Raw genomic sequence first — 25,889 nt, 5'->3', positions numbered from 1 at the left:
ATATCACTGGTAATGAACAGGCTGATCGCTTAGCTCAGGCAGGGTGTGACGTTTTATTTAATGTTGCCGTACATGGAATTTTGGAGCGGTTGTTGCGAGACTGTACGACAGATTTGGCAGACTGAGTGGAGTAACCCCGCGTGTCGAAAAGTACGGAACTTATTCACGATTCTCCCGATTGTCCCACGTTCTCCGTGGTTTACAAAACATCCTTATACTCGACGTCATATTACGAATCTTGTCCGTTTGCGGCTTAACCACATGTGCACGCCGGATGTCAGTGTCGTACGTCGATTGCTACCATTAATCATCTACTTTTTCAATGTCCGTTACTCGAAATTAGCAGGCGTAAATGGTTACAACCTTCTTATCGTACACAATTCGCGTTACCCACTCAATTGACGTGTTGGATACTCGATCCCACGCCTACTACGGTAATTGCCCTCTCGAATTTCCTTTATGACACTAATTGTTTACTGTAGGTTCGGTGGTGTTGTTTTTCCTTTTCCCCTTATGTGTCGACCTGGTCTTGTTTGTGATGGTAGAAGTCGCCAAGTATCGGTCACTCTGGCGTGAAGTCTAGTACCTTGTGTCCTTGTGTTTTTCCTGTGTAGTAGATATGTAATTGAATTCCTTATCCCCTTTTTTTGCATTCCATGTTCTGTTTCAGTCTCCTCCATCTTTTGTGTTTGTTTAGAGAATGCGTGGCTGGGTATACCGCTCCCAAGCGAAGCCCATTAAATTATACGATCAAGACAAGACAAGACAACCATTATCATTTTAGACCGTTATGCCTTTCAGCGTTCAGTCTGCAGTTAAAATAATAATTATTATTATTAATATTATTATTGAAGCGATTAAATAAAATATTCCACTAGACTGTCTTCGAGGCGTACACGTGTACGAGGCTGACGACGATGGTGCTGAACAGAAGACTTCGGTAGTATTTCTTCGCACATGTAGGTAAGCTGAAAATAAATACACGAATGGCAATGATAGTGCAATAAATGTTCGAACTTAATTTCCAGTGCGTCCGTTGGTATCAGATACGTCAGCTTTGTGTCGATAGGTTCACTGGCACGTAAAAGAATTGTGAGACTAAATTCCAGCACCTCGGTGTCTCCGAAAACCGAAGCAGTAGTTAGTGGTACGTAAAGCAAATAACATACCGGTAATTATTGATGATGATAATGCTTGTTGTTCTGAGGGGCCTAACTTCGAAGGTCATCAGCCCCAAGTAATTATTTATTACTATCAAAAAGTCATTCGTTTCCTGCCAGATTAACTGTATAGTCCACAATTATTCCAGTGAAATAGCGTCTATGCGTAACTAGCAGTCTGTGGATCACTAATCATTGTTTGTTTGCGTAGAGTATTTATTAGCAAAATTCGTCTCCATTTATTATCTGGTCGTTATTCATTGTTGCTCCTTTGATTTACACTTGATGCTTCGCTTTTCGTACTGAAATGTGTGGTATATGGACTTCAGTTTTCTTTAGCACAATCTAACCTCATGCTGATTATTATTATTATTATTATTATTATTATTATTATTATTATTATTATTATTATTATTATAAGCGATTAATAGCGAGGGCATATTCGTATGGATGAAGAGTACTGTAATTACAAATGTCTAACCTTAAAAGGTTCATTTTTGAAGTGGTCGGTTTGTTGTATTTCATTGATTGTGGTCCAACTTCTAGGTCAGCGGCCCAGTTTAATATTGACATGGATTTCGGTAGAAATTCAGTAAGACTTACATTACTTTTAAAGCATTATAAGGATGATATATGTTGGCAATCTTAAGTGGAATACCTTGTGGAGGAGCGATGTGTTCACTGCGACAGTGAAGAACCCACCCGCCATCCCCCAGAAGTCATTTTGCTTTTATAACCTAATAGAAGTTATCACGCGCCATTGTCCATCGCTTAACTACGTACCAGTATTCCTATTGTGTGAGACACTGTGGGATATGACGTCACTCCTAGCAATGAAGTAAGTGAATACCGTTACCAACCCATGCACAAGAAATACACAACTGCATAATAAATACACAGGTGAATGCAATCTGTAAAGAAAGAATTCTATTTAACTCACCTTAATGTAGGGGAGGGCACAGCTTGCTTGCAGCTTTAAGAAACGCGTGCACCCTCGTGTCAGCAGGGGGTTTGTCACTAACCTACCGTAACCAATTCAGACCAATGGAGGTGTCACGCGGGATACTAGAGGCTTAGCGCCGCTTCGCAGCTTCTAACCTGGGGGCTTTTGCCCCCAGACCCCTTTTGCTTGATCCAGACCAATGGTCTAACAGATTCAGACCAATGGCTTTGTCACTGACCAATGGTCTAACCAATCCAGACCAATGGCTTACCTACCCTAACCAATCCAGAACAATGGAGGTGTCACGCAGGATACTAAAGGCCTAGGGCCGCTTCGCGGCTTCTAACCTGGGGGCTTATGCCCCCAGACCCCCTTTGCTTGATCCAGATCAATGGCTTTGTTGCTGACCAATGGTCTAACCAATCCAGACCAATGGCTTCGTTACTAACCTACTGTAATGAGATTCGTAATTAAAAGTAGCGTCGCTGCACTAGGACTCGATCTTTATGTGAATAGTCCACTGCACGATCAAGTCCTTTGCGAGAAGCATGCGAGAGGGAAACAAATGACAGTGCAATCGCGCCTGGATGCATGGCGCTGAAAAATGTAAGCTTTTCTGAACTTTTGCCTGGATTTTTTTGGGGGGGGGATGTATCGCCATACTTTGTGCAGCTGTATTGCGTTAAATATGTTATTTCTGTATTGTTTGCTTCAGTACGCAATTGTGATGTCTTTAACTTATCCCTACAAACATAACTTCTAATGTGCCAGACCACCTCTGTTACCATGTGCAGGAATTTTATGTGAGCACAATTTAGGCTGCCTGAATGCTGAAATCGTATGACAGGAGGTGTATAGTACTGTACATTAATTTATATATGCTAGATGCACTCGATACAACCCAATAAGCAAGTCAACATGGATATATGCATTGTGTGTGATCTCTGCTTATCCTGCAGATCGAATTTCGTATTTAGCCCGTGAATATGAGTAGTATATTGCCTAGATATAATCTTAACTCATATATGCATAGTGCAGCCAAAAAAGCAGAACTTTCAATGTGCAGACGTTTACCACTTGCTCGACTGATAAGGCCTTCCTAATCTATGGCAGTGATGAGTGTAAGATCAATACTGAAATGAGATTTAACACACTGAACTCGGTACCTGAGCATAACTCGGGCTGTGTTTACTTAACTAATAAATCATCACAAGCTGGAATTATATCCATGTCTTCTAGTAAACATGAAGGACAGTGTTACAGTTCCTTATACCGCTTCTTGATAGGACCACTAAACCTTGCCAAATAGAATAAGAATGTTTGTTTTGAGCTTGTGTTCCATGCACTTTGTTTTACTGCTCATTTCCACAATGGCATCACAATGTTTTGATTCTCTGTGCAGTAGTGTGATAGGAACCTAAATAAATTGAACATAAGGCAAGACCTACAAGTGTGAGCAAATTTTGCTCAGTAAAATCATTAAAAGAGGCTGAAAACTATTGAGGATATAGTTAAAATGGTATTGCAAAAGCCACACTACCCCTCTCTACCTAAATATTTATGCTTTATCACAGGAAGTAAAAATTATCTTGACCTTTTTACTCACGAAAGTGAAAACATATGCGTTGGGGACGGTTGCCTTATACAATTTCACTCGTACTATTATGGGTGCCATTTCCCTGTTGTGACACATTTTCAACTATTGTCTTAAAACTGTTACTTTTACATCATTCTGGAAATGTACATATGTTATTGAAATACCTAGAAACTTGACCCCAAACTAACTTCTGATTATTAACTCCATTCTCCTGGTTCTTTGTAACGTTTTGGAGCAACTTGTGTTCAAACGAGTATTGCAATATTTGAATTACCATTCTCTCCTTGACCCCATAAAATGAAGTTTCAAGAAGGTACAGCACTGCACCTGCTCCCCTTGATGAGACACAAGACATCAGACTCACTATGGAAACATGTCTGGTGGTGCGTATGACACAATAGACTTACAGCGATTAGTTGGGAAGGTGGGATTTTTCTGGTTTGACTCTTTAACACTGAAAATTTTACATCTTTCTTGAAGATCATTGCAGCAGGTATCAACTCGTGACAGTATTTCAGAACTGTAACCAAGGAAATTAGAGACCCCACAAGAAAGTGCTTTGAGACCACTACATTATTTGTTGTAGATCAATGAGATCTCCTCTACACTAAAGTCATGTTCTTATGACTTACATGAAGATGAACTTCAAAGATACACCCACTGCCAAATAAATGAATTTTCAGATGTAGTTCAAATACTATTGCTGACGTGAAACAAGTAAACAAATTTGCACGATCAAAGAGGCTCCTCATAACAATGTCATAAACCTGAGCAATCACTGTTGGTTCTCAGAGCTCGTATGCATGATCAACAGTACAACTATTCCACATCTGCTAATGAATGATAAAATCATTTCTTACAATATAACCGTGAAAATCCTTGGTAAGACTATGACTTAAGCTCTTAATTAGATGGAACATACTGAAAATGTTTTAGAAATTTTTTGCTTTGCTTCATCCATTGAAAACAAACCTGGCTGGCTTACCAGTGGACATGTGACAAAGACTCCTCCAGTTTTTAATTCCTCCTATCCTCTACCACTGTGACATAATCCTTGATGATGCAACTAAGGAATGAATGATGAAATTGTAGCAAGCTTTGAACTGTTTTATGGTTCATGTTTGTGGGTTACTGTAGTCATGTCCTAGTTCGTGAACCATGGGCAACGGCTGAGTGGCCTAGTAAGTGGTCCTGAGAGTCGGGATACCAGTTGCTATGGAATGGGAGTGGGCATCTCGGACATATTCTGAGTCGTGGCCCTCCTTGTGCTCAGGCGGCCAGGACTACACAATTCACCGGTGGTCCATAACCCGTTAGAGGAGAGATCCTCACTTGGACTATGTGCAAGTAGGGCAGCATCCTGCTTCATGAATTAACCGAGCTCAGAACACTTTAAGCAAGCCTCGGACCTATGGGAGTAATGGAGTCCCACTCCCATTTGACAGGCGAGGGACTCCTTGGAAACAACTTGGCGAACGAAATGGAATTCGGTGGGGAGCTATCAATATTAATGGGGCTTATGGAAGAAAGAAGGTAGAACTTGCTGAGTCAGCAAAGAGGATGCATCTGGATGTGCTAGGAGTAAGTGATATTCGGGTAAGGGGAGATAAGGAGGAAGAGATAGGAGATTATAAAGTGTACTTGACGGGTGTTAGAAAGGGAAGGGCTGAGTCTGGGGTAGGGCTCTTTATCAGGAATACCATTGCACGCAACATAGTTTCTGTTAGGCACGTAAGTGAGCGAATGATGTGGGTAGATTTGTCAGTGGGAGGAATTAGGACAAGAATTGTGTCCGTGTATTCACCATGTGAGGGTGCAGATGAGGATGAAGTTGACAAGTTTTATGAAGCATTGAGTGACATCGTGGTCAGGGTCAACAGCAAGGATAGAATAGTGCTAATGGGCGATTTCAATGCGAGAGTTGGGAATAGAACTGAAGGATACGAAAGGGTGATTGGTAAATGTGGGGAAGATATGGAAGCTAATGGGAATGGGAAGCGTTTGCTGGACTTCTGTGCTAGTATGGGTTTAGCTGTTACAAATACATTCTTCAAGCATAAAGCTATTCACCGCTACACATGGGAGGCTAGGGGTACCAGATCCATAATAGACTATATCTTAACAGACTTTGAATTCATGAAATCTTTTAGGAATGTACGAGTTTTTCGGGGATTTTTCGATGATACAGACCATTATCTGATCTGTAGTGAACTAAGTATCTCTAGGCCTAGGGTAGAGAAAGTGAAATCTGTCTGCAAACGAATAAGGGTAGAAAATCTCCAGGATGAGGAAATTAGACAGAAGTACATGGATATGATTAGTGAGAAGTTTCGAACAGTAGACAGTAAGCAGGTTCAGGATATAGAAAGTGAATGGGTGGCATACAGGGATGCTGTAGTAGAAACAGCAAGGGAATGCCTAGGAACAACTGTGTGTAAAGATGGGAAAAGGCGAACATCTTGGTGGAATGATGAAGTGAGAGCAGCCTGTAAACGTAAAAAGAAGGATTATCAGAAATGGCTCCAAACAAGGGCCAAGGCAGACAGGGATTTGTACGTAGATGAAAGAAACAGAGCGAAACAAATAGTTGTTGAATCCAAAAAGAAGTCATGGGAAGAGTTTGGTAATAACCTGGAAAGGCTAGGTCAAGCAGCAGGGAAACCTTTCTGGACAGTAATAAAGAATCTTAGGAAGGGAGGGAAAAAGGAAATGAACAGTGTTTTGAGTAATTCAGGTGAACTCAGAACAGATCCCAGGGAATCACTGGAGAGGTGGAGGGAATATTTTGAACATCTTCTCAATGTAAAAGGAAATCACCATGGTGGTGTTGCAAACAGTCAAGCTCATGGGGAGGAGGAAAATGATGTTGGTGAAATTATGCTTGAGGAAGTGGAAAGGATAGTAAATAAACTCCATTGTCATAAGGCAGCAGGAATAGATGAAATTAGACCTGAAATGTGAAGTATAGTGGGAAGGCAGGGATGAAATGGCTTCATAGAGTAGTCAAATTAGCGTGGAGTGTTGGTAAGGTACCTTCAGATTGGACAAAAGCAGTAATTGCGCCTATCTATAAGCAAGGGAACAGGAAGGATTGCAACAACTATCGAGGTATCTCATTGATTAGTATACCAGGCAAAGTATTCACAGGCATCTTGGAAGGGAGGGTGCGATCAGTCGTTGAGAGGAAGTTGGATGAAAACCAGTGTGGTTTCAGACCACAGAGAGGCTGTCAGGATCAGATTTTCAGTATGCGCCAGGTAATTGAAAAATGCTACGAGAGGAATAGGCAGTTGTGTTTATGTTTCGTAGATCTAGAGAAAGCATATGACAGGGTACCGAGGGAAAAGATGTTCGCTATACTGGGGGACTATGGAATTAAAGGTAGATTATTAAAATCAATCAAAGGCATATATGTTGACAATTGGGCTTCAGTGAGAATTGATGGTAGAATGAGTTCTTGGTTCAGGGTACTTACAGGAGTTAGACAAGGCTGTAATCTTTCACCTTTGCTGTTTGTAGTTTACATGGATCATATGCTGAAAGGTATAAAATGGCAGGGAGGGATTCAGTTAGGTGGAAATGTAGTAAGCAGCCTGGCCTATGCTGACGACTTGGTCTTAATGGCAGACTGTGCCGAAAGCCTGCAGTCTAACATCTTGGAACTTGAAAATAGGTGCAATGAGTATGGATGAAAATTAGCCTCTCGAAGACTAAATTGATGTCAGTAGGTAAGAAATCCAACAGAATTGAATGTCAGATTGGTGATACAAAGCTAGAACAGGTCGATAATTTCAAGTATTTAGGTTGTGTGTTTTCCCAGGATGGTAATATAGTAAGTGAGATTGAATCAAGGTGTAGTAAAGCTAATGCAGTGAGCTCGCAGTTGCGATCAGCAGTATTCTGTAAGAAGGAAGTCAGCTCCCAGACAAAACTACCTTTACATCGGTCTGTTTTCAGACCAACTTTGCTTTATGGGAGCGAAAGCTGGGTGGACTCAGGATATCTTATTCATAAGTTACAAGTAACAGACATGAAAGTAGCAAGAATGATTGCTGGTACAAACAGGTGGGAACAATGGCAGGAGGGAACTCGGAATGAGGAGATAAAGGCTAATTTAGGAATGAACTCGATGGATGAAGCTGTACGCATAAACCGGCTTCGGTGGTGGGGTCATGTGAGGCGAATGGAGGAGGATAGGTTACCTAGGAGAATAATGGACTCTGTTATGGAGGGTAAGGGAAGTAGAGGGAGACCAAGACGACGATGGTTAGACTCTGTTTCTAACGATTTAAAGATAAGAGGTATAGAACTAAATGAGGCCACAACACTAGTTGCAAATCGAGGATTGTGGCGACGTTTAGTAAATTCTCAGAGGCTTGCAGACTGAACGCTGAAAGGCATAACAGTCTATAATGATAATGTATGTATGTATGTATGTTTGAACTGTTGCCCCAATTCTGTTTTAACTTCAGCTGTGATGTGCATATGACTCCTTAATATAAAGAACTTCACTTGCTAAAACCTGAAAAATGTTGTTAGTACACATTTATTAACACATAAATTCCTATATAGCAACTCACCTGAGTGCAATTCCTTTAAATGTTTCACTGCATCTCCTTTCATAATTGTAATACTCGAGCTGACCCTTTGCCATTCATCTTCATCCTGCAGCTATGTGTAAGAATTGTCATACTGTGAACTGTTCCAGACTTTGAAATTACCTACCACTCAGTGATTAACCCGCCATCGGTATCGTTGTTAGGTAGCCCCTAACAAAAACATTCCTTATTAAGAAAAGTTTTTTGGTTTGAATCATCGCATAACGAAGGAAAACGTGTGACTCATAAACTCATTTGAGAATACCTGGAGTTTGAAAAGTTTGAGTCTTAAACCAAAAAACTTTTCTTAATAAGGAATGTTTTTGTTAGGGGCTACCTAACAACGATACCGATGGCGGGTTAATGCCGAGATTAGCTGTTGAAAGATGTGCACTGTATAGCTGAGTGAGTGAGTGTGTGTGCAGACCAAGTTCATAATTGCGAAATATGTGTATTTATTTTATGTATGGGTTTGAAGAGTTTTATTTCATATTGGTTAATGTACATTATACTCTTTTAATTTTATTATACATGTGCGAGTACTAGTATAATGAAACTCTGATAGATTATACATTCATATATCTGTAGATAACAGTAGTAGATGGGGATAAGTTTAAGATGGGGTAAGGAGCAATAACTTTACCACTTGAAAGAAGCAAAATAAAGAAAAAGAATGATAATAAAATGGATATATTAAATATTATTATCAGGGGGGATGTAACACTAATTTGTTGTGTTTAAAGCATTGTTCGCTTGAAGGAAATAATTCATATGATTATACAGGTAAAAAATATCCATTGTGAAAATTGTCTATTTTTATTTTTGTATGTTACGCATGACAAAATTGTTTAATTTTAGCTCTTGCAATATGGAATCCTCTGTTTGTTGTAGGTGATCTTCATATTATACTTGATTTTACTATAGTTCAGCAGATGTACAGCAGCTAAATCAGACTAACTCACCACTACAGTTACAGTTCAATCAAGAGAGTATGCTACTAGTTATAAGTAAATATTATAACTAGAAACTATAAGTCAAAAGTGTTAGCTTCCTGATTTTATTGTGGCGTAAAAGGTAGAAACAGGCCAGGATGCAGGGCTCCGTTTTGTTTCAGCATTGTGCTACTTTTCAAATTATTTACAAAAGGTAACATTCATCAGAACGTAAATCTGTTTTTCCAGTAGAAAAATGTGCATTGTTTGTATTACCACTCATCAAACTATTTCATCACCAATGTCAGTTCCTGTGTCTTTATTAAGGGCATATAATGTTGATGCATAGCATCTTCACTATTCATTTCTTACAGTCATTCTAACCTCTTGGAAATTCACATGATGTTTTTGCACTGGCAGGCAGGCATAACTTTTTCCATATATTGATGGATGATACCTGTATAAGTATAGAATGAGTCCATGCATTTCCTTAGGTAAGGGATCTCTATGCAGACCTCCTCACACAACCATGTATACAGTAACGCACATTCTCCAAACATTCCATTATTTTTTTTTTTTTTTTGCTAGTTGCTTTACGTCGCAACCGACACAGATAGGTCTTACGGCGACGACGGGACGGGAAAGGCCTAGGAGTTGGAAGGAAGCGGCCGTGGCCTTAATTAAGGTACAGCCCCAGCATTTGCCTGGTGTGAAAATGGGAAACCACGGAAAACCATCTTCAGGGCTGCCGACAGTGGGGCTCGAACCCACGATCTCCCGGATGCAAGCTCACAGCCGGGCGCCTCTACGCGCACGGCCAACTCGCCCGGTCATTCCATTATTATGCTCCAACATATGGTACACTGATATAATTACAAACTAGTGTATATGTAAGTGCAGCATCTCTGTTCCTTTGTTTCTGTGGTATAGATACTTCATGTGTTTCCTTGTTGCATCCTTTTTCCAAGTAGAGGGTGAGAGCACTAGGGTGTGACATCAAGAGCCTCCTTCTGATCAAATAAACACACCAATTTTCTTAGGACACTGTTCATAAAGAAAAGCCAGAGCTGATACTCACTGGTTAAATAGTCCTTAATATCACATACTTGTGATAAATAATAAAAGTACACCTCAAATGCCTCAAATACAGATACTCATAAAGATGTTTTGAACACATTAGTGTGCGGCATTCACTATACGGCAATAAACATGGATAACAGCTGATATACAGAAAGAATGATAAAAGAAACCTCTGAAATATGCTGTTACCAAAATGTGTCGAACATCAGATTGAAAGTTCACATCACATATAAGTTTATAGTAAATAAGGTTGGTAAGAGGAGAAAAATTATGAAAAGGCCTTAAGAAGGGATTAGTACTGAGCGAGTTGGCCGTGCGGTTAGTGGCGCGCAGCTGTGAGCTTTCATTCGGGGGATGGTGGGTTTGAACCTCACTGGTGACAGCCCTGAAGATGTTTTCCGTGGGTCCAATTTTCACACCAGGCTGAACATTATTTGAGGCCATGGCAGCTTCCCTCACACTTGCAGCCCTTCCCTATCCCATCGTTGACATATGACCTATCTATGTCAGAACGACAAAGCAGATTGTAAAAAGAAAGGAAAAGATTGGTGGGATGCATGCTGAGCAACCCAGGAGTCTTACAGCTGACTTCAGGCAAGTATATGGGGTGGGGATTAGATAGGGCATCGGTACACATTATAGTGGATGTAGAATGTAATGCTTATGGAGCTTATCTCGGGATATAGTGACATGGACAGCGGTATCAAACCAGTCTCCAGACTGGGAGGGTCACTGTTAATGTAGTAGCTTTGTCAGCGATTCTCACCAATGTGCCTATGGGTTAATCCCAGCCAGAGCATTTATTATGTTTGAAATAAAAGTCATGTACCTGTGTGATTTGGATTCCATGCATGACTAGAGGTTGTGATGCTGTGATGCAAAGCTACAGGCTTGCATCCTTGCTTGATTAGTCTATGAACTTGTAGACCTAACAATGATGATGATGATCCTTGTTTCAGTAGAAAGTCAGAGGAAGCGGTTTACTACTCCAGCTGATGTAAATACTTCATTTGCTGTGTGAAATGGACCAGAAAGTCGAGATCAAGGAAGAACCGGTATGGCTTGAAGAAAAAGCAAGTAGATCATTTGTAAGTATCCTTCTGGTTTAATATATGATTGGAATTTAATTCATGTTCAACAACTCTGTGTTAACAGTATGTATTGAAAGTGAAACCTTTTAACATCCTACTCTTTTAACTAGTGAACAGTCAGGATTATTCTAGGTGATTCACAACAAGACACAAACTCTCCAACTTTTAAAAGGTACTTCTACTGCTGTTTCTTTATTTCCTCCTTCCATTGCACAACACATCTAGGTGTTATTGTGGCTGATCTCTTGCACGATGTAACATGTCGCTGTCAATGCCCATGATATTCTTGGTGAAGGCATCCTGGATGTCTTTCAGTGTTATTATTAAAATTGATGGGAGTTCTTGATATTGAAACATTTTATTCATGACATTTTTCCCAGGGATAGCTTAAACTGTCAAAATAACTCAGATGAAGAACCTTCATCGTACCTACAGGGCTTGGTTTGATTCCTAGCAAGTTGAATTATTTTTTTATCTGAAACTGAGGGTTGGTTCAAGGACAGTTTATTACCAAGGGCAGAATTCCTGGCCTCCTCTCAATCCCAAGCTGTCATTCGTATTGATTTATATCACTAGAGCACGATGTTTAAACCTTATTCCCAATGTCCTCATTTACATTTGCTTTTTGGTTCAGCTGAGCAGGAAATATTGTTAAATGTGGCTCGGTATGAGGTATACCATGGACTGGCAATTCTGTGACAGGTACACAGGCACCATTTATCAGAATGGAGTGTAAAATTTGTAATGAGTATCTATTTTTTTAATAATTCATTTCATTTTGTCAGCAGATTTCAACACCATGGAAGAGTATTGCATGTTCCATTATAGCTGAATGTAACATAATTTAAAGTGATACTGTTCTTCAAAATCCATGACAGTTTCATTTACTCAGCCCCTACTGGTAATCTGTTTTCCCTCTGTACAGTTCTGTAGTGTTCCACCCATCACAACCGAATGTTGGCACAGGGAGGGAGACATTTGTTGCAGGCAATGGCCATTTTACAAAATAAAATAAGTCACTCAGTTTTACAGAACTCACTTAGTGAGTTCTTTCGCTATTTGCACCACATTACATTGTATCTGTAACACTTCCCATTTTAGAGCATATGGTTTGTGGTAAATCTTGTCCTGGCAAACGTCATGGTGAAATATCTTGCCTCGTATGACATAGTTCATACAATTGCTGAGTCCAATCTCTTGAGATCATTGTCAAGATTGGAAATTAGTTGTTGGGATGTAGGTGTAGAGAGCAGAAGTAGCTGCAGCACTGTGTCTTTTGGTGTTGTCTTCAGCAAGTTTTGTAACTCAATCTCATCCATAATTTTGTCAGAATGAAAGTGACTGAGGTGTTAGCATTCCCAATACAGCCAGTTACTGTATGAATACAGTGTTGTTAGGGTAAAGGGGGCTAAGAGTATGCCTACACACTATATACAAAATCACTTAAAAATTTTTAATGCTTGGGATAATAATCATGTGCATTTGACTTAATATACATTGTCTGTCAGCCTAGTGAGTATGAAAGTGTGATTAACATTGCACAAAAATCGTAAAATCACAAAAAATAATGAAATATCCATTTGCGTTCTCTTGGGGCAGAATAGTTGGGTATGAGTGCACAATGAATCCTTCTAAGAGTTCACACTTAAGAATTCATCTAAGTGCAACGATCACACACAAAAGCACTGATTCCTTCATAACCAGAGCATTCCTCATGCCACCACTGATCACAAATACAACACTTGATCCAATCCTCAGCAAAATTTTCACCACAGCCAGCGCAGTAAGTTTCTTCTTCCTCTCTCTATGTAATTCGCTTCTCATTACCCTCTTCTGTTCGTGATGTTGACTGTTGAGAACTTGCTGGTTTATAGGTGCTACTTTGCTTTGAATGTTTCAGAGTTCTTTTTGTTTTTATTGGACTCCTTTCCATTGCTGCTGTTAATTTTGTCTCGAGCTGTTCCTTGTAGGGAGAATCAGAAAGAATTTCTGACCTCAGACCTAAGGTTCTTCTTTTCTTTGTCAACTTGTCCGCTCGTTTAGGCAGGGGGTATAAAGACTGCACACTGATCCGCTCTGTGACTTCTGAAGAGTTTTAAGTGCCAGGAACTGTAGGTGGTGATATCTGAGTTTGAACAGAAATCCTATCTTGTGAGCTACATGGTGGAAAATTCGACTGTTGAGATGCTGTCTCGGGTTGTTTTGGCGTAACATTTTTTGACGAAGTCTCACTTTCTCCCAAGGTCACACACTGGAATCTCTCTCACTGTGGCTGGAAGGTAATCAATGTCTGTAGAAATATCTGGGTTGTAGGGGAAAATTCTAGTGAAAATAAAAGTGTTCTCAGCCAGAGGAATTGTTGCAACTTAACTGTAGGCTCTTCTGAAGAGACTGGTTGTGACTGTCTTGCGTATAGCTGTCCTAGGATTGGCTGCCATGTGTTTGTCTAATTCATCTGCATAAGCAGATTTTAAGAGCCTAAAGATACAATTATGTAAAGGTTGAAGCTTATGGGTGGTGTGCAGAGGAATCTAAAGCAGTGTTATATTGTTCTTCCTACAGAAATCCACTGCTTGTAGTGAGCAATGAGAACTGTGGTTTTCGAGGATCCGAAGCATCGGGTCATCATTTGATGCCTTAATATGATGTTGGAAATGTGGAAGCCAGTTAGTAGCAAAGAGATCAGCATTCTTATAGCCTGTATCTGACATCAGGTTGAGTGAAAGATGTGGTGGTTCTCTGAAGTATTCTTCATTTCTTTTCTTTCCTGGAAATATAATTGGAGGAGGAACATAAACTCCTGTAGCACTAGTACAGCACACTAATGTGACCAGTTGTCCACTTTCTGCAGATGAGACATTGCATATATTTTCCATACCTGTTGCAGTTACAAATTTCGGTGACTTGTATGGGACAGGTGAAATTGCAGACTCATCCATATTAAACACCTATCAGGAGAAAAATGTTGATGTTCTTGAGAAAACGACTTACTTGAATCCTGCTGAATCCCCGTGCTCTTGCCAAACTGTCCTGCTCAGGGTTTCGAAAACTGAGCCTTTGGCGTTTACAGAAGGCCGGGAACCTGTCTTTCCCAACAAGCTATTTTTTCAGCAACGCCATTTGCTTCAGCATAAGCATAGGAATTTGCATTAACTGCTTCCTTGTGACTCCATAGAACCTATCATCCAATTCCCTGCAATGGTCTGCTAACTCCCTCTCCATTTCTTCAGTTAGCACTTTCTTATATCTCCCCAGTGATTTAGGCACGGTTCAGAAAAACAAGAATATCATAATTAGACAAAAGAGGCTAAGAATTGAATTGAATTCTCATTCTGCTCCTTTTCATACAGTTAGTCTGATATTTGTTAATTTATTATACCCTTGGTTTTCACAGAGGCTACTAATGCACGATCAGAAACGATCATCGTGCAGTAAGTGAAGAATAGGATGCATTGAACTATTTTTATTCAGTCACTCAATCAATAAATACTGATCTGCATTTTGGGCAGTTGCCCAGGTGGCAGATTTCCTATCTGTTGTTTTCCTAGCATTTTCTTAAACGATTTCAAAGTAATTGGAAATTTATTGAACATCTCCCTTGGTAGGTTATTACAATCACTGACTCCCCTTCCTATAAATGAATATTTGCAACAGTTTGTCCTCTTGAATTCCAACTTTATCTTCATATTGTGATCTTTCCTACTTTTATGAACGCCACTCAAACTTATTTGTCTGCTAATGTCATTTCACGCCATCTCTCCACTGACAGCTGGGAACGCACTACATACAAGTAACTCCTCCGTTACTGCATCAATATTTCACTAGGAGTAGTAACGTTAGTCATTCAGACACATCCGGAACAGGCGGTTCCAGCTAACATCGACAAGATAAGTCAGTTCGTCCACTTTCATATGGCACACACTTTAACTTTACAATTATGATTGATTGGGCTCTACATTCACATTCTAAATTCCTTTTTGCTCTTATTCAGTTACAGAGATCTCATAATTCCTTCCAAGTTTGAACAATGCACCAATGGGAATGTTAATTGACAAGAATGGAACAACAAAATTTAATCAGATGAGCTCCAATGAACAATACCAACAATATGTTTCCAACATCCGTGTTTTAGCCTATTAAACATTACCGACCAACCATGCTCCTTTCTAAAGGAATATTCAAATCCAACATGATCGAATTTGATCACGGTTCTGGTTTTGCAACAATATTCTTATGATAATAACCATAACCACCTTTGAACAAAACCTTCAACCTAATGTTCATCCATAAAGTTGGAGGAGCCCCAGTTCACGCGGTGACCAATATCTAGTCAAACATTTGGAGATACTCCAATTCAGGCTGTGATCAATCTCTAGCCAATACGTACACATTTGCATGTTACTTGTAACTTGACAGCCAACCAGGCATATTATTGTTTAAACAGATATTTAAATCTTAAGGTCAAAATAGGCAATTTAACAAAAGATATAGCATATTTAAAACATTATCTAGAGCAAAAATTGGTTCCAAAGTTTCTAATGCCCTCGCAGAGAAAAGGTATAACCAATACGAATCGAATTTAGAACAAAGTCGATGAGATTTGGATAGGAAATGAAATTAAAGCAGCATACAAAAAGAAAGCCCTCCTAAATTTGCAATTATATAAGGTTCATTTGTTTTTGGCCCCAAAGTTGTCTCAGTTGGAATGGAATTCATTCCAACTACATGTATACTATAAATTGAATATTACATTAGAAAGGAAGCAAGCAACACTTGATAAAAAAACTCTCCCAATTAGTACAGTCTAAGATACGATCTCCGACACATAGCAAGGTTTCACAAAGAACAGTATCCCCACATGATAACATATCAACAGTAGTCAATTTAATGAATGTGCAGTTTTCTAAGGAAGAGATTGGGATATTAAATAAGGGCCTAAAGTATAATTGGCCTAACCAAAATAAAACAACAGGTATCATCAATACAGTCGCAGAAGTAGAAACCAGTCTTTCGAAATTCCCCATAGAAATTCAAAACGATGTTAGATTCAAAGTAAAAAAGAAATTACCTAAACTGGCTGAAGAAATAAATGTTAATTTTGATTTCAATCATAAAAAACGGATTCAGAAATTAAAAACAAAAATAAGCGACAATAACATTATTGTTACAAAGGCAGACGAAGGAGGTTCCATGGTCCTCTTAGACAAACACTTTTACACTCAAAAGAACAGAACAATTTTTTAATGATACATGTTATTCGATAGTTAACAAAGATCCCACTATAAGAATTCAGTGAAATTTAAAAACTGTAATAAAAAATTCTAACTTTCTTTTCAACGAACAAGAGCAACAAAAACTTTTCAACATGAACCCCAGTATTCCTACTGCCAGAGCTTTGCCAAAGATTCATAAGGAGGACACCCCTATGTGTCCGATTATAAATTGTAGGAATAGCCCTACCTATAAAATGTCGAAATTCATTTAGAGGTTTCTAAGAAAACATTGTTTCCTACAATAAGTCCCCCTTAAGAAATTCAATTAATTTCTGCAAAATATTGAAGAAGTTTGAACTGCAACCCAACCATATTTTATGTTCTTTCGATGTCACAAACACGTTTCCGAGCATTCCCACTAAGGAAACCATTAAAGTTATCCATGACAATATCAATAAACACAGCGGCCTTAGTAAAATGGAAATTGAAGAATTCATGGAGATACTAAATTTTGTTCTAAACAATGAGTACTTCTCCTTTAATGGTAAATATTATCAACAGAAAGGGCTCTATGGGAGACCCTCTTTCTGGCATTCGAGCAGATATTTACATGGACTCTATAGAACATACTAAAATTGTTTCACAAGTAAAGTGCATTTGTTTGAGGCTAAGATTTGTTGACGATACTTTCGTGATTCTCAATAAGGACATTACTAACAGTGCCGATATTTTAGTCTCACTAAATGAAATAGATCCTAACATCAAATTTACCAAAAAAGATGAGGTCAATAATTCTTTAAATGTTTTAGAAATTAACGGTCACACGCTTGGATAACAGCTTTGAATTTCAAAGTTTCAGGAAACCTACTCATTCACCCATAACTATTAATGATCCATCCTTGCATCCTCTAAGTCCCAAAAACTAGCAGCCTATCATAGTCTAGTATATAGGGCACTAAAAATTCCTCTTTCGCCAAAAAGTTTCGAAATAGAGCTGAATTACCTAAGGCAATTAGCTCAGTTCAAAGGCTTTAAAATAAATGTAATCAATCAGTTAATTAATAAGATCAAAACTAGGCCTTCTTCCTACCTAGTCCCAGAGAAAACAAAGAAAAACAGCTATGCCACATTTACGTATAATAGCCCGGCTATCCATCAGATCACTGTTTTAAAAAACACAACATCAACATAGCCTTCAGGACAGTTAATAATAACCAGAACATATTGCTCAACCACAATAGAGTTAATAATAATAATAATAATAATAATAATAATAATAATAATAATAATAATAATAATAATAATAATAATACTAATGATAATAATAATAATATTATTTACTCAGGGTCTGATGTTTATAGGTTAAAATGTGCACAATGTGAGTTTACATATTTTCAACAAAGAGGGAGGAGCTTGCAGACAAGTTGTTTGGAACATTCCAATGCTTCCAAACATAAGTATTCGGCCATGAGCCAGCATATGAGTGAAACAGGCCATAAATTCACCTCAATTGAGAAAGATTTGATGATCGTTAGAAGCCTGGGTAAAGGGAAGTTATTGAACGAGACGGAAAACTTGTACATTAATTTGGAACAAACTTGTAATAAAAATTATAATCTTAATGACGTTATTGACAAGAAAAATCTGTTATATGAGGCAACTCCAAGGTTAATCCAGGCAGTAAATCAGAATAAATTCCCCGGTTTGTTTAAATCACTGCACGCACGTGCTCCAATTGCCACGCCTAATGCTGGGCCTGCCCAATCCAATTTGAGTAACGCCCCTCAAGCAACAACACAGACGCACAAATTGAAACTCACTCCCCTCCTCCTCTATGCTCCACCCCTCATTTACCGCATCAATATTTCACTAGAAGTAGTAAGGTTAGTCTTTCAGACGCAACCGTAACAGGCGGTTCCAGCTAACATCGACAAGATAAGTAAGTTCGTCCACTTTCATACGGCAAACACTTTAACTTTACAGTTATGATTGATTGGGCTCTACATTCACATTCTAAATTCCTTTTTGCTCTTATTCAGTTACAGAGATCTCATAATTCCTCCCAAGGTTGAAAAATGCACCAATGGGAATGTTAATTGACAAGAATGGAACAAAATTCAAAATTTAATCAGATGAGCTCCAATGAACAATACCAACAATGTGTTTCCAACATCCGTGTTTTAGCCTATTAAACATTACCGACCAACCATGCTCCTTTCTAAAGGAATATTCAAATCCAACATGATCGAATTTGATCACGGTTCCGGTTTTGCAACAATATTCTTATGATAATAACCATAACCACCTTTGAACAAAACTTCAACCTAATGTTCATCCATAAAGTTTGAAAAACCCCAATTCACGCGGTGACCAATATCCAGTCAACAGTTGGAAATACTCCAGTTCACGCTGTGATCAGTCTCTAGCCAATACGTACATATTTGCATAAACTTTCATCCAGACCTCGCAAACGTTTTCTATTCATTGTAAATTATAATATTTTATTGCTTCCTGATTCACAAATTCTGTCATTTAGTTAGTGTACATATTCACGCTGTGATCAATCTCTAGCCAATACATACACATTTGCAAAAAACTTTCATCCAGATGTCTCAAATATCTTCTTGTCATTATAAAATAATTAATTATTTATTTTAATGCTTCCTTGTTCACAGATTCTGGCATTTAGTTAATATACATATTGTAAACTATGTAAATTTGTAATAAGCATAACACCATTGTATTTAGTATTTGATATTAATTTAAGTGTAGTATTGAGTTCCAATGTCAGTAGATTTAAGACTGACCTTAAGATTAGTATTAGGCTGAAGATGCCCAAAACTAGGACGAAACATGTCCCTAACTAGTGTTTATATTTCATGTAGAATTTAATCATTACAAAATATAATTGTATTGAATAGGTGGACACAGTAATTTTATTCAAGAAATAATTTACATACTGCTTAGTCAAGCAGCTCGTCTTCTTTCTCCCAATTCTTCCAAGTCCAAACTTTGCAACATTTTTGTATTGCTACTCTTTTGTTGGAAATCACCCAGAACAAAATCAAGCTGCTTTTCTTTGGATTTTTTCCAGTTCATGAATCAGGTAATCCTGGTGAGGGTCCCATACACTGGAACCATACTCTAGTTGGGGTCTTACCAGAGATTTATATGCCCTCTCCTTTACATCTTTACTACAACCCCTAAACACCCTGTTAACCATGTGCAGCGATCTGTACCCTTTATTTACAATCCCAGTTGTGTGATTACCCCAATGAAGATCTTTCTTTATATTAACACCTAGATACTTACAATGATCCCCAAAAGGAGCTTTCACCCCCATCGATGCAGTAATTAAAACTGAGAGGACTTTTCCTATTTGTAAAACACACAACCTGGCTTTCAACCCCGTTTATCAACATACCATTGCCTGCTGTCCATCTCACAACATTATCGAGGTCACGTTGCAGTTGCTCACAATCTTGTAACTTATTTATTACTCTATACAGAATAACATCATTCACAAAAAGCCTTACCTCTGATTCCACTTGTTTACTCATATCGTTTTTATATTTAAGAAAAGATAAAGGTCCAATAATACTGCCTTGAGGAATTCCCCTCTTAATTATTTCAGGGTCAGATAAAGCTTTGCCTACTCTAATTCTCTGAGATCTATTTTCTAGAAGTATAGCAGTCCATTCAGTCACTCTTTTGTCTAGTCCAATTGCAATGAATTTTGACAGTAATCTCCCATGATCCACCCTAACAAATGCTTTAAACAGGTCAATCATGGTACAGTCCATTTGACCTCCAGAATCCAAGATATCTGCTATATCTTGCTGAAATCCTACAAGTTGAGCTTCAGTGAAATAACCTTTCGTAAAACTGAACTGCCTCCTATTGAACCAGTTATTAATTTTGCAAACATGTCTAATATAATCAGAAAGAATGCCTTCCCAAAGCTTAGGCCTACATACAATGTTTGTCAAAGTTACTGGCCTGTAATTTTCAGCTTAATGTCTATCTCCCCTTCCTTTATACACAGGGGCTACTATAGCAACTCTCCATTCATCTGGCATAGCTCCTTCAACCAAACAATAATCAAATAAGTATTTCAGATATGGTACTATATCGCAACCCATTGTCTTTGTTATATCCCCAGAAATCTTATTGATTCCAGCCGCTTTTCTAATTTTCAACTTTTGTATCGTATTGTAAATGTCATTTTTAGCTTGCGGTACTTATCTTAATAATAATAATAATAATAATAATAATAATAATTGCATGAGCCTACACCTGCACCTTCGAAACTGACACCAAATAGCTGACCTGCATGTGAAGGTCACAGTTCTCGCCCACCAAATTCTTAAATTCCTGGCAGAGTAGTGACATCCAATGATGTTAACAACTACGCCCAGTACTCATAAATGATTAAGCTTATACATACACATTTCAGACGTTTAGTTAGAGTTGTTTCATTAACACCTATGTCTCTGGCCACCTCTTGCTGCAAACTCCCGTTTTCGATTCTTGGCTTTGCATTCTCTAGATTTTGTTCTGTGAACACCAGTTTGCGATTCAACGTTTTTTAATACTTCCCCATGGTGATGATTCTGAAATATAGCATCATAATATAATAAAACCTGAAGAAAGTGAGCGTCAAAGAGTACGCACGACGAGCGTGTAAGCATTCGCGCGCACTCTTCACCGTATGACAACAGTTTTAAATACTCATCACTAGATCACACCACTTGACGGACAAGCAGACAACATGCGTATGATCAGCGAGGCAGTAGAAAGCGCTGCTACATAATGGACTGAAGTTACTCCTGGTATGTGTTAACTAAGGAAACAAGAAGGAAGTTAATTAGAATATACTAATATGATATTTACCTGTAGAAATCAAACCCCTCGAGGTAAAACCACAATCTTTTGGGATACTGTCACAATTGTTAAGAACTGCACTGCAAGGCTGCCAAAACACAACTGCAGTGTTCCCAACTACACGAAAACTACCAGGCGTACTCTTAGACTCTCTGATCTCTTAGCCCCCTTTGCCCTACATGCCAGTCTGCCAGATCTACTGAAATCTATACACAAACCTACCTGTGATTCTGTATTTTTATTACATTGGGAACATCTTAAACCTTTGCTGCATGAATTATTTTTCATCTTCGTTTGGTGAAGAAAATCTCAATAGATGAGCACTCATCAAGATGTATCTTCGTGTAAGTATTTAATTCCAGAGGTGATCAAAATATGTATTTGACTTGTATTGGTATTATTTGTAATCTCCCTCCTTGGCGTCCTTTTTCACTATATCTCAAGACTTTGCGACGCATGCGCGTGTTGTTTAAATTTTTCCGTTTTAGGATCTTCTGGATTTCTGTTTTTGAAAGTTGGCAGGTATGCACGAATTAGACCCATTCCTCCGAGGAGGGCAGCTATTAGTGCTGACCATTATGCTGCTATTATGGCATGATACAATACTTGTTGGTTAATTTCTCTTTTAGAAATTTTAATATTGATGGTAAAGTACTGAATTTATTGTGGAAGATTGAAATTTATTTTGTCAGCTGTTGAGATACGGGCTAATCTGTCATGTGTACTATGTAGATGTGGACACTAAGGAGGTGCTCCATTTGGTTAACATGCTTCCTTACACATGCTTTAGACCCTCTTATCAGTGAATCATGAACTCTTGAGGTCATAGTCGGCTGCACTCAGATTTAGTTGTGTGAATTGTTAATACCCCTGTAACATGCATACGTGGATAGGTTGGGCTTACACTCATATATGTATTGTTCCCGTAGCCAGAAATTGAAAGAATTCAGGGCAGGTGAATAGGGAGACTCTATAACTGGTACCTCCTCAACTAAGCATTCACCCGTGAAATGTTTTGGTTAGATGCTGTTACATAAGGTACAGAAATAGAAGTACACTATGTGATCAAAAGTATCCGGACACCTGGCTGAATATGACGTACAAGTTCCTGGCACCCTCCATCGGTAATGCTGGAATTCAGTATGGTGTTCGCCAACCTTAGTCTTGATGACAGCTTCCACTCTCGCAGGCATACGTTCAATAAGGTGCTGGTAGGTCGCTTGGAAAATTGCAGTCCATTCTTCATGGAGTGCTGCACTCAAGAGGGGTAGTGATGTCATTTGGTGAGGCCTAGCACGAAGTTGGCATTCCAAAACATCCCAAAGGTGTCCTATAGGATTCAGGTCAGGACTCTGTGCAGGGCAGTACAGGGTTGTTATTGTCATGTAACCACTCCGCCACAGGCCGTGCATTATGAACAGGTGCTCGATCAGTTAAAAGATGCAGTCGCCATTCCCCGAAGTGCTCTTCAAGAGTGGAAAGCAAGAAGGTGCTTATAACATCATTATAGGCCTGTGCTGTGATAGTGACATGAAAAACAACAAAGGGTGCAAGCCCCCTCCATGAAAAGCACGACCACACCATAATGCCACTGCCTACGAATTTTATTGTTGGCACTACACACGCTGGAAGATAACTTTCACTGGGCATTCGCCATATCCACACCCAGCCATCAGATCGCCACATTATGTACCATGATTTGTCACTCCACCCAACATTTTTCCACGGTCCAGTTGTACAGTGTTTACGCTCCTTACACCAAGCGAGGTGTCGTTTGGCATTGACCCACTTGATTTATGGCTTACGGGCAGCCGCTCAACCATGAAATCCAAATTTTCTCACCTCCTGCCGAACTGTCATCGTACTTGGATTCGATCGTGATGCAGTTTCGAATTCCTGTATGATGGTCTGGATAGATGCCTGGCTATTACATGAATGACCCTCTTCAAATGTTGGCAGTCTCTGTCAGTCAACAAACAAGGTCGACCTGTACGCTTTCATGCTGCATGCGTCCCTTCATGTTTCTACGTGACTCTCATATCAGAAACAGTCGACCTGGGGATGTTTAGGAGTGTGGAAATCTCGCGTACAGACTTCTGACAAAAGTGACACCCAATCACCTGACCACGTTTGAAGTCCTTGAGTTCCGCGGAGCGCCCCATTCTGCTCTCTCATGATTTTTAATGACTACTGTTTTTGGGGGTGTATGGATACTTTTAATCACATAATGTATTACCCTTTCATGCGTGATATGCAACTGTTGTCTCTCTGCAAGGGTAAAGTTCCCCAGTAAGCTGTTAATTTATTGTAGGTATGAGAATTGATGATACCCAGCACCAGTTAATATTTGTAGTAAAACATATGATCTTACTAGTATGTCACCCATGTTTCCTGCCTGCAAATTGATACTGAAGCAAACCTAATGCCATATCTCCACGATTGCTCGAGAATTTACATCTTCCTGCACGGAAGAGTGCTGGTAAATTAATATGCCCTTTCTTGTGAATCCTGTGACTTCTGTAAATAAAATGCTGTCTGTGAACTGTGGATCTACAGTGTCCTAGGTAGAAGCCAGTGGCAGACTGTAATCTTGACATAGTAGTCTTGTTGCCATAGAACTTGCACATGTTGGATAAGAAAAGGACAAAGTAACTGTTAGTGCAGAACTGACCACGCAGTTGTGTAGTTATCTTCAGTAGCATCAGTTCTTCACAAAATTTTTGTTGAGAAAGGTCACAACACATGCTTCTCCATCTTCAGCATGTTCACTGTGTGACTCCTACTGGATCTGTTCTCCAAGCTCCAAATGTTCCATGTCTGCAAGTCACCAGAATAGCCTGCTGAATATTACTGCAGAAGGAATGTGGAATTGTGGATGTTGTTCAGCGTGCATGACACGGTCCTGTAGCTAACCCATAGTGGAGTACTATGTCCACCATTTCCTTTAAGAAATAGTAAAACTCAATTTCGCTATTTAAATCATTCACTCTGTACAGCATCTCCAGTTTTGCTCTGATATATTTCTGCACTAGCAGCACAACCTGTAATGTACCAGTAACACAGTCAGTGCACTGCAAACACAACCATCAGAAATGAACAGTGAACTTCAACAGGAAGACAGTTTACATCACAGTATTGTACACATACTCGTCACATCTAAGATTGCCCACATCTCAACAGGTATTGGTTTTGGATATTTAATTATAGAAATAGATATTCTTGCATTGACGAATACTACCTTCTGTAGGAACATGGGACACCTTTCATATTTTTATTTTTGTTACCTCTTTAATATACTTTTCGTAATTTACTTTCCGTATTTCTTACAGCCTTCAGCAGACATAAAGGATGAACTAATCATAGAAGAACACACAGTTGATCAACTTGTAACATGTTTCAAAGAAGACGAGAAGTAAGTACAGTTTATATTTTATTCTCCTAACACTAGCTCCCTCTGTGTGCAAGTCAGGTTCAGGATCCCATGATCCCAGGTTCAAACCTGGGCCAGATAGTTGTATTGTTGGAAGGTGGATACTTTGTGCTGTACAATCTCAGCAAGTTTCCACGCCCAAATTCATGACAACTCAGCTGTTGATCCTCAAGAGTTTTGATGTACTTTGGTATCTAGTGGACCTTAGAGTGAGATGGACAAGCAGCCAGCCAGACGTCCCCCATGCCTGCTTATCATCCAGGGGATCTGGTTTCAATTTCTGGTCCTGTTGCATATTTTTACGTTGATCCAAGAACTGGTTCAAAGGCCACTCAGCTTACCTGTTTACAATTGGGGAGCTGTCTGACAGTGAGGTGGCTTTGAAGGTCATAAAAGCCAAGAATAATGGCTGAGAAGATTATCTGCACTGACCAGAAATCACCTCATAATGTGCAGGCCTTGAGGCCGAGTAGTGATCGCTTGGTGTGACTGTAGCACTTTGGGATCATGTTTTTCATGTTTGGTAATTCTGTCCAGTTTTAACAACCCACTTGACTCATGTGATATGACGTTCATGTGAACATTGGCTAAGCCTTCAACTCAAATGACGATACATTTGTGCGCTGTGTCGTTTCTTTTTTGTGATCTTCTGTGAATAGAACAGGAATTTGGCATGTTTACAGCTCACTTTATGAGAACTTGTACCATGATACATTGCCCAATTGTAGCCTCTTTTCATTCGGTGTTAGTCTTCTAGCCAGTGGCTGAGATATTGGAAATGATTTGGACAGTGATTATCATGATAATGAAGAAGAGATTTTAAGTGAAAGTGAGAGTTCGTCTGGTAAAAGTTACTGTGAAATCATATTGAAAGTCCCACATGCGAAAACAAAACATAGTGACTGGGTTGTGGTTTAGTAATACTGATAAACAGCCAATCTTTCATCACTTAACAGGCTCT

The 25,889-nt window shown here is 39.1% G+C and overlaps 1 long non-coding RNA gene across 1 annotated transcript; it reads left to right on the top strand.

Moving 5' to 3' along the window:
- Positions 1-789: 789 nt before the first annotated feature.
- On the top strand, positions 790-24,910 carry LOC136875093 (uncharacterized). The gene is made up of 3 exons (XR_010860360.2): positions 790-963; positions 11,270-11,398; positions 24,828-24,910. It is a non-coding gene; the product is annotated as an uncharacterized lncRNA (long non-coding RNA).
- Positions 24,911-25,889: the final 979 nt, after the last annotated feature.

Source organism: Anabrus simplex, chromosome 5, assembly GCF_040414725.1.
Source record: "Anabrus simplex isolate iqAnaSimp1 chromosome 5, ASM4041472v1, whole genome shotgun sequence".
Taxonomy (NCBI): Eukaryota; Metazoa; Arthropoda; class Insecta; order Orthoptera; family Tettigoniidae; genus Anabrus; species Anabrus simplex.
The sequence above is the reverse complement of the archived record's forward strand: the minus strand, read 5'-3'. Positions and strand labels throughout refer to the sequence as shown.